Source organism: Sus scrofa, chromosome Y (genome assembly GCF_000003025.6).
Source record: "Sus scrofa isolate TJ Tabasco breed Duroc chromosome Y, Sscrofa11.1, whole genome shotgun sequence".
Lineage (NCBI taxonomy): Eukaryota > Metazoa > Chordata > Mammalia > Artiodactyla > Suidae > Sus > Sus scrofa.
The window spans coordinates 2,114,082-2,122,659 of NC_010462.3; the positions used below are offsets into that span (position 1 = coordinate 2,114,082).

At 42.0% G+C, this 8,578-nt stretch overlaps 1 long non-coding RNA gene across 1 annotated transcript in view; it reads right to left on the minus strand.

The window, feature by feature from the left end:
• Positions 1 to 7,863, minus strand: part of LOC110257919 — a 23,424-nt gene extending 15,561 nt beyond the window's left edge. Inside the window, exon 1 of the long non-coding RNA XR_002340926.1 lies at positions 6,938 to 7,863. This is a non-coding gene — a long non-coding RNA (uncharacterized LOC110257919). The remainder of the gene's footprint in view (positions 1 to 6,937) is intronic.

Genomic DNA, 8,578 nt, shown 5'->3' on the forward strand with positions numbered 1-8,578 from the left:
TTTTTTTTTTTTTTTTTGTCTTTTTTTGTTGTTGTTGTTGTTGCTATTTCTTGGGCCGCTCCTGCGGCATATGGAGGTTCCCAGGCTAGGGGTCCAATCGGAGCTGTAGCCACCGGCCTGCGCCAGAGCCACAGAAACGCGGGATCCGAGCCGCGTCTGCAACCTACACCACAGCTCACGGCAACACCGGATCGTTAACCCACCGAGCAAGGGCAGGGATCGAACCCGCAACCTCATGGTTCCTAGTCGGATTCGTTAACCACTGCGCCACGACGGGAACTCCAGAAGTCTATTTCTATTTTGAGAACATTAGCGCCTTTTTAAAAACACGCCCAACTGAATTCAATCTTCCATGTAGTAAGATGATCTGTTAACAGAAACGAGAACCAGTTCCAAGAGGCAGCATTTTCCAAATCACATACTGAAAGAAGATGCCGTAAGCCACTCCCAAGACTGAGCGAAACCAGAGAGACTGGATATGGTAAAATGGAGATGAATGGATTTCTTGTGATCTACCATCTAATGGGTGAATACGACAGCAAACAGCTTCCCACACCAGTAGCCATATACCAAGAATTACTCGCAACAGTACGGAAAGGAGAAGCAAGCTGCCTGTGTGCATTGTAGGGAGAAAAAAATCTCACCCATAAACGCCTCTCTGTGTACAGCACAGGAGGTTGAAGTAGCTAAGAGGGACGCTTCCATAGGCTGACTCCTAGGACAGAAGAAGGAGCAGGTGCACTCTGCAGATTCCAGGTACCAGATATGGGTTGCTCCAACATCACTGAAAAAGCGATCCTGAGCCACTTCGGAGATGCTCCCTTCAGAAAGGCTCTTTATAAGTTGGTTGCTCCTTTTATTTTTCTGGATGTGCCCAGGGCATGTGGAAGTTCCCTGGCCAGGGATCGCACCTGTGCCACAGCAGCCACCTGAGCTGCTGCACAGACAATGCCTGATCCTTCACTAGCTAAGCCACCAGGGAACTCCCAAGTGCTCTTCAATAGTTATGGGGCTCATCTCACACTCATACAGGTCTGGGCTTACACTGAAAAGGAAATTTTAGAAGTGTTCAAAGATTTCCTTCATCCTTGCTGCTATCTGGCCAGGAGCACAACCTTAGCATGTTTACTGTCTGTCCAGCTCCCTTTTAGTCTGGAACGCCGATGTGTGTCTTTCAAGGTATTGTGTGAGATGTGAGGCAGTGATTCTTTTCTCAGGCTTTGGATTTCATTGCCTTTCTTTGCATCCATTAGGACCAGAAGCCAGTTCCAGCTTGCATGCTCAACAGTCTTAATCTGTTTACTCCTCAGACACACAACCAAGTTTCCTTTGCTCTGAAACATCTCACAGAGTGACCCTGAGCCTAGAGTCTCAAATGCAAATGTTGTAAAATTGGAGTGATCATCGAACAAGTAAAATCCACTGAGTTAAAAAAAAAAAAACTTAAAAAAATTATAGGTCTGTATTTCCAGATCTACTTTTGAATGGAAACAAAAAGTTACATCATAAAGTCAAAATTGAAACCATTTCATTTATTTTTTTGGCCACACCCGTGGCACGTGGAAGTTCCCGGGCCAGGGACCGAACACCAGCCACAGCAGTGACAATGCTGCATCTTTAACATGCTGAGCCATCAGAGAACTCGCACAAGTTTAAACAATTTTAAATGCAACTCAAGTACCTTTTAAAAGATGGGAGTTGCCATGAGGAAAAAATGGGTAAAGGGGACATAGTATCGAATTTTTCTTGCAATTGCATGTGAATTGGATTATTTATACACACACACACAGAAAAGCTTACATGAAGAAAAAAATAAAACAAAATACCATGAAGACTAATTCAACACTGTGAGCTGGGCGTTCTGTAACCTCTATCTTAGACCGATGTGTGAAAGGGTGGCTGGGGCCGAACTGCCAGAATATGATTGCTTTCTTTTTTGTGGCTATTGTGGACATACATTTGCTCTGGAAAATGACTGACCCCATGAAAGGTTTTAATGTTAAATCTGGCACAAAGAAGCTTATATTTGTAATGTATACCCATGCTGCCCTGAATGATACATTGTGTCTTGTAAGTTTCCCGACTGGTTTCTAAGGAGGCTTGTCAAAAGACATGCTATAATAGCCTTTTTTTCAACAAAAATGTGGACATTAAGCACGAAAATGAACTCAGGCTGTGGGGGGAGAAGCTACAAGAAACGCTTGTTGAGGCTTCAAAAACGCTTGTCCAAGCAAACCGTAGAATGAAACAAAACATCTAACTATATTTGAAATACTGACTTGGACATACAGCAAAATGAGGGAACCATGTTACCATGCCAAGGATACGCTTTTTTCTCTTTTTTTATGATTATTTTTTAAAGACAAATGCCATATGATACCACTTACATCTGGAATCTAATCTACGGCACAAAGAAAACAAATCATGGACTTGGAGAATAGACTTGCGGTTGCAAAGCAAATTTTGTTTTCTGTGATATATAGGTTACTTCCAGTAAGACACTTTTTTTTTTTTTTTTGGTCTTTTTAGGGCTCTACCCACGTGGCATATGGAAGTTCCCAGACTAAGGGTCGAATCGGAGCTGTAGCTGCTGGCCTACACCACAGCCACAGCAATGAGGGATCCGAGCCGCGTCTGCCACCTCCACCACAGCTCACTGGATCCTTAACCCACTGAGCGAGGCCAGGGATCGAACCCACGTCCTCATGGATACAAGTCGGGTTGGTTAACCACTGGGTCCTGACGGATATTCCAGAGACATATTTAATCAAGTTGGCTGGTCTCTATGAGGAATTTCTGGACACCACTATTTTTTGAGATACTTTAAAATTTTTTTCCTAGACTCCACTTACAACGTTGTGCAAATTTCTGCTGTACAGCACAGTGATCCAGTCATGTGTATATATACATTCACTGAGATACATTTGTGGTTTTTTGTTTCTTTTTATAGTCTGTATTAGAGTATAGTTGATTTATAGTGTTGTGTCAATTTCCTCTGTACAGCAAAGTAACTTAGTTTTATATCTATATGTGTATAGATAGAGATAGAGATATATACATTCCATGGGATATTTTTTAAAATTTTTTTGTAGTTTTTTAAATCAGATCATAGTTGATTTACAGTATTGTGTCAATTTCTGCTGTCCTGCATAGTGACCCAGACATACTTGCACACAAACATATACAAAAGAATGAATACATACGCATTCTTTTTCTCCGATTAACTTACATCATGGCCTATCCCAAGAGATTGAATAGAGTTCCCTGTGGCGTTCAACAAGACCTCATTTTGATGTTCTAAGTTTCTTTGTAAACGTGTGTGTGTGGGGGGGTTCCAGAGTTTTCCCAATTGGGGTTTTGATGGTACGTACCTTCATGTGGAGACGAGAAGCGTGGTTTGATCAGTTCCCTTAGTTATGACTATGCTCTAGGCAATATGTTCTTATGAGTCAGTTTCTAATAAAAATGTGAGTATATGCAGTGAAAAGCACAGGGCAGTTTCAGAGGAGAGCACTTGCAAGCCGGCTGTACCAGCCCTTCGTGGGTTAAGATAAACTAGGTTTGGAGAAATCACACTAAGCTCACGGAGGATTTACCAGACCAGGCTCCCTAGTCTCATCAGCTCATTTAATTCTGTCTTCAATCCTGAGAGGCAAAGCTGGGTCTTCTATCTTCTCTCACTGAGAGGATGAAGAAACTGGGATTCAGATGGGTTATCCAGCTTTCCTAGACAGGATTCTGCATAGCAGGAATCGACCCCAAAGCTCGCAAATGCCTCAAAAAGCTGCCTAAAATTCCCTCACTTATTTCTTCATCTCTTTCTCTGTTAAAAAAAATTTTTTTTTCTACCTCCTTTCATCAAATGCTTTGGATCCAGGAATCTTTAGGAAGGTGTGGTCAACGTCGAATCACTAGAACTGTATGAGAGGTTACATTTACTCTTTTAAACCTGCAGGCAACTGTCTTCATTTATGTTGGAAAACGTGTCTTGTGAATGAAAGCACGAGGTCTGATTTCGCCTTTCAGAGCACTCATCCTGCTGGATCACTGAACTAAAAAAGAAAATATGAAATGGGGGAGTTCCCTGCATGGCTCAGTGGTTAATGAATCTGTCTAGTATCCCTAAGGATGCGGGTTCGATCCCTGGCCTTGCTCAGTGCGTTGAGCTGTGAAGGTCACAGATGTGGCTTAGATCCCGTGTTGCTGTGGCTGTGGTGTAGGCTGGCAGCTGCAGTTCTGATTGGACCCCTAGCCTGGGAACTTCCATGTGCTGTGGGTGTGGCCCTAAACAAACAAACAAATGAAATGGGATACGGGGAAAAGTTGATATGCAAACAGAGGGCATGTGCGGGAAACGGGCATTGCGTTTAGAGAACCTTTCTGTATGATGATGTTTCCCAAAAGAGATTTATTAGAACAAATTTTCTCAGAATTCTCTGTGGTAGAATGATCTATGGCCAAAGAAGTCTGCAAACCATTATGCATGATAACCGGATTCACAAGACACAATACTGTGCAAAATGCTAGTATGAAAAGCATGTGTTGCTCATGGAGCTCAATATCAAAAAAACAAACAAACCAAAAAAACCCCCCAAAAAAACCCATTCAAAAAAATGGGCAGATGATCCAAATAGATGTTTCTCAAAGGAGACATACAGATGGCCCCAAAGCACATGCTCAGCATCAGTAATGATTAGAGAAATGCAAATCACAACTCTAATCAGGTACCACCTCACGTTGGTCAGAACGGCCCTCATTAATAAGCCTGCAAATAACAAATCCTGGAGAGGGTGTGGAGAAAAGGGTGCTTTCCCACAGTGTTGGTGGGAATGTCAACTGATACGACCACGACGGAAAACAGTATGGAGGTTCTTCAAAGAACTGAAAATAGAACCACCATATGATCTAGAAATCCCACTCCTTGGGGGCACCTCCAGAAAAGATGAAAATTCTAATTGGAAAAGATCCATGCATTCGAATGTTCTCATTGCAGCACTACTTACAATACCCAAGACGTGGAGGCAACCTAAATGCCCATCAGCAGAGGAATGGATAAAGAAGGTGCGGTACATATATATGATGGAATATTACTCAGCCATCAAAAAGAAAGAAATTATGCCATTTCCAGCAGCATGGATGGACCTAGAGATTATCACACTACATGAAGTTAAGAAAAATATCCTATGATAGCACCTATTTGTGGAATCTAAAATGATACAAATGAACTTATTTACAAACAGAAACAGACAGATTTTTAAAAGAAACTTATGGTTGCCAAAGGGGAAATATGTGGGGGGGATAAGTTAGGAGTTTGGAATTTACAGATACACACAACTATAAATAAAAACAGATAATCAATGAGGAATTCCTGTAGAGCACAGAGAATCCTATTCAATATCTTATAATAACCTAGAATGGAAAAGAATATGGAAAATGTCAGAATGGCCATCATTAATTAATACGTCAGAAAATAGCAAATGCTGGAGAGAGGGTGGAGAAAAGGGAACCCTCCTGCACTGTTGGTGGGAGTGTAAACTGGTACAACCACTGTGGAAAACAGTATGGAGGTACCTCAGAAAACTAAATAAAGAACTACCATATGATCCAGCAGTCCCACTCTTGGGCATATATCCAGACAAAACTTTCCTTGAAAAGGATACATGCACGCACATGTTCACTGCAGCACTAGTCACAATAGCCAAGACATGGCAACAACCTAAATGTCCACTGACAGATGAATGGATTAGGAAGATGTGATATATATACACAATGGAATATTACTCAGCCAAAAAAAACCCAAAACAACACCATTTGCAGCAACATGGATGGAACTAGAGACTTCCCTACTAAGTGAAGTACGTCAGAAAGAGAAAGACAAATACCATATGATTTCACTTATACCTGGAATCTAATATACAGCACAAATGAAGCTTTCCACAGAAAAGAAAATCATGGACTTGGAGAAGAGACTTGTGGTTGCCAAGGGGGAGGAGGAGGAAGTGGGGTGGATGGGGATTTGGGGTTAATGGATGCAAACTATCGCCTTTGGAATGGATAAGCAATGAGATACTGCTGTATAGGACACCAGTCACTTGTGATGGAGAATGATAGAGGATAATGTGAGAAAAAGAATGTGTGTATATGTGTGACTGGGTCACTTTGCTGTACAGTAGAAAACTGACAGAACACTGTAAACCAACTATAACAGAAAAAAAATCATAAAGAATATAGAAAATAATATATAAATAAATATACATATGTAATATACATAGTATGTAATGGAATCACTTTGCTGTGCAGCAGAAAACTAATACAACTTTGTAAATCAACTAAACTTCAATCAAAAAAAAAAAAAGCAAACACACGTGTTGAACTGTAATTTAGTCTGTCTTCTCAACCTTTTTTAGCAAGGGGGACTACTTTTTGTGTTAGTTTACAAAGGTTGCTATAACAAAGGACCACAGACAGGGCGGCTTAAACCCCAGACGTTTTTTGTCTCACGGGTCCTGGAGGCTGGAATCTGCGATCCAGGTGTGGGCAGGGCTGGACCCTCCCAAGGCCTCTCTCCTGGGCGTGGAGACGTCCATCTGGCTCCCCGTGTCCTCACAGGGTAATCCCTCTGTTTGTGTCTGTGTCCTGATCTCTTCTTCTTCTAAAGACACCTGTCCTGTGGGATCAGGGCTTACCCTGATAACCTCATTTTACCCTAGGGACCTCTTTAAAGAGCCCATTTCCAAATGCAGTCATAATATGAGGTGCTGATCAGGATCTGAACATAGGACTTGGGAGACAGGGCATTGAATACGCCCAACCATAACAAATACCCACTAACAGTCTGGAAGAGGCACCCTGAGAACACTCTGTGTGTGCTGGTGTGTTAGGCAGTCAGACTGTCTTTGAAGCAGCTCTGCAAATGGTCTGCAGGGATCTGCCTTACCTCCATGCAATGCCAACTCTTCCTCTTGGACGTCATCTCCAAAAACATCAATAACATCCTGAATGGGTCCCAGAGCCTTCCCTTATCCAGGTGGTTACTTGTTCTTGATGCTTTATTTTCAAAAAAAAAAAAAAAGAAAAGAAAGAAAGAAAGAAAGAACAAAACGGATGCTTCAAACTGATCTTCTGTGTCATGTAACCTAAGAACCCACCCTCCAAGTCGTCACCGCAACACCGGCACTTGGCTTGTTAATTCACGACCACCACAGTCTCTGGGGTACCCGCTGCACGTTGATTCTTGTGATTATAACTCAAAAGATCTGTAAGTCCTGGAGTCTCTCAGGAGTATCAAAGGGAGAGGGATGCTTGAAGAGCAGCTCTGAATTAGGTACCCCTATTAAAGCAATTACGGGATCAACCATAAATCCAGCTGGATAAACTCCGCAAGAGAAAATCCTTTTAATGTCCCTTTACCTATAATGAGTTCACCAGCCTTCCTTCCTCCGGCTCGTATTTACCTGACGGAATGATGCTGAGAGCTGGCCAAGCTTGAAATTATCAAATGGAAACATTTCGTTCTGAAAATCCACAAGACTGAGTCTCAACAAAAACCCTTCTCTGGGAAATAACAGTCTGTCATTCAGAAATTATTGGTGATGATAAAAGCTGTCCAGATGGCTTATCCAGCCTACTTGCTGGTGGGCTAGTGTGGGCTGTGGGGGGTGGGCAGGGGTGGTAGATAAGGTGGAGAGAAAGAGGAAACCACTAAACCGTAGGAAATACTTGACAAGAAGAATGCTTTTCTGTTCACAAGGGCTATGAAAGCAAGTTAAGGACTGTCAACTCGTCTCTTCGTTCATAAGAATCAAAACAGGTGCCTGAAGGACTGCACAGAACACCTGAATCACTTCTCTCTGTTTTTAAACCTTTTCTTTTTCTTTTTTTTTTTTTTTTTTTTTTGGCTATGCCCATAGCATGTAGAAGATCCCGGGCTAGGGATCGAACCTATACCACAGCAGCAATCAGAGCCAAAGAATGAACATGTCTGATCCTTAACCCACTAAGCCACCAGGGAACTCCTTACCTGCCTTCTTAATGGACCCAAGAGGAGACCCTTGCCAGGAGAACCTGGATTTTTAAACCATTTTCCCTTTGTTTTCCAAAGAACAGTCTCACTCTATAAGCAGGTAAGCGCAGCATCAAGAGTATTTTACTTTTATTTCTTTCTTTTTCTTTCTTTCTTTCTTTCTTCCTTCCTTCCTTTCTTTCTTCTACACCACAGCCACAGCAATGTGGGATTCGAGCCACATCTGCGAACTATACCACAGCTCATGGCAACGCTGGATCCTTAACCCAATGAGCGAGACCAGGGATTGAACCCGCATCCTCATGGATACTAGTTGGGCTCGTTACCCCTGAGCCACAATGGGAACTCCATGTTTTCTTTTTTAATGCTTTCTACTGACGCATTAATACAAGAAGCTGAATGCCACGGTTTAGTCATGATTTTTCTATAAATTTAAGCCAATGGGCAAGCCTCAGAGGCTTCCAATATCAGGAAAGCAAATGTATGCTGCACAAATCTAGCATTCTGTTTACTGGAGAACAGAATATAATAGAAATCATGGAATGAAAAAAAATT